The sequence below is a fragment of the Balaenoptera musculus genome, chromosome 14, assembly GCF_009873245.2.
Source record: "Balaenoptera musculus isolate JJ_BM4_2016_0621 chromosome 14, mBalMus1.pri.v3, whole genome shotgun sequence".
Taxonomy (NCBI): domain Eukaryota; kingdom Metazoa; phylum Chordata; class Mammalia; order Artiodactyla; family Balaenopteridae; genus Balaenoptera; species Balaenoptera musculus.
In genome coordinates this window covers 27,055,598-27,057,461 of record NC_045798.1, presented here as the reverse complement: position 1 = coordinate 27,057,461, position 1,864 = coordinate 27,055,598, and positions in this window count along the sequence as shown.

The window sequence follows — 1,864 nt, the reverse complement described above, 5'->3', positions numbered from 1 at the left end:
TCTCCCATCGGCCACTTCAACTTTGAGATGCCTTTCAACACATGAGTCTGCACCGAGTCCCCATGTCAACTGGGTGGTAAGTCCTACGGAGCCGGCCTTCATAGTGACTCAGACACTGGTACTAATCGGGGCCTTCCTTTGCTCTCACTCATTCGTGTAACACTAACTTGTATTATATTTTGCACACTGAGCTGGGCATGGGGTCAAAGATGCCCAAACAAGACCCTGCCCTGGAGACCTTTGGACACAATTAAAATATAAGGTGGTCTGCAACTGGCATTCTCAAAGTCAACTTGGGAGAAGGCAAATGGACACAGCTTTTTTGGAAAGCAATTCATCATCATGCACCAAGAGCCTTAAAACTGCCTGTCCTGCGATCCAAAGTTCTGACTAATCTGCTCCACAGAAATCACCAGAGATGCATGGAAAACCGGATGCCCAAAGATGCACATGAAAATGCTGTTTATAATATGAAAATTGGAAATGATCTAAATGCCCAATAACAGGGGATTGGTTAACTACAATTTGGAATTCTGTAAACATTAAAAGTCAAGGGTTCATTTAAATACTCTGCATTGATCACGGAGGCCAAATCCTGTAGTCTCCGCAGTGGAATGTAACAAGATGGAGAATCTTGTCCATAAGCATTTTGGGATTTTTCACTGGCAGTCCGTAACTGCATAGTACACCCATTAAGTGGCTCAGAAAAATTGGATTCACCATTACCGAAAGGGCTGTCCTTGTCTTCAGGGGCATCTAAATTCACTGGATTGGAAAAGGGCAGCAGACAATTTCTCCTAGGTAATTCACAGGTCTGATCCATCCTGAGCCAGCATCAACCGTGCCCCGCGCCCCATCCCGGGCCGGCTGGGGGGAGGGTGTGGCCCCCATTACGCTGGGGCGCGAGCGGAGCGATGGGGAGAGCGCAGAGCCACTTTCCACACCCGCCTCCCCCCACGTCTCTCTTCAGGGGAGAAGGCAGCGAGTGCGACCTGCCCCGGCCTATTCCGCTGCTGCCCCCAATTTTCTATTTCTTCTTGCCTCAATAATTTTGCCTGAGGGGTCCCCCAACTGCCATTTCATCTATGTTGTCAAGTTTATTAGCATATAGATCTTCATGACACTCTGATTATGTTTAAGATCCTTGATGTGTCTTTAGGTATTTTTTCCTCATTATTCTGTTTTATTTATCATCTCACTTTTTTTTCTCGTCACTCTTGCCAGAAGTTTGTCTACCTTATAAATCTTTTCAAATAAAAGATTTTTTTCTTCATAAAAAAAATAAATAAATAAATAAAAAATAAAAGTCAAGGGTTCGAAGAACATTTAACAATTTGTGAAAATGCACATGATTGATGTTAAGTGAGAAAATCAGGATAAAAAAATCACATGGTTTGTCTGGCAGTTCCTCAAAAGGTTAAATATGGAGTTGACCATATGACCCAGCAATTCCACTCCTAGAGAAATGAAAACATATGTACACACAAAACATCTGAACCATCTGAACCATCTGAACACAGATGTTCATAGCAGCATTGTTCATAATATCCACAAAATGCAAATACCCACCAACTGATGAGTGGATAAACAAAATGTGGTATACCTATACAATGGAATATTATTTGGCAATAAAAAGGGATGAAAGCTAGGGTTATGGAAATGTTCTAAAATTGATTAAGGTAAGGGTTGCACAACTCCACTGACATACTAAAAGTATTTGAATTGTATACTTTAAACAGGTGAATGGTATGGTATATGAACTATGTCTCATAAAGTTGTTTAAGAGAAAAAGGAATGAGGGACTTCCCTGGCGGTCCAGTAGTTAAGACTCCGAGCTCCCAATGTAGGGGGGCCTGGGTTCGAT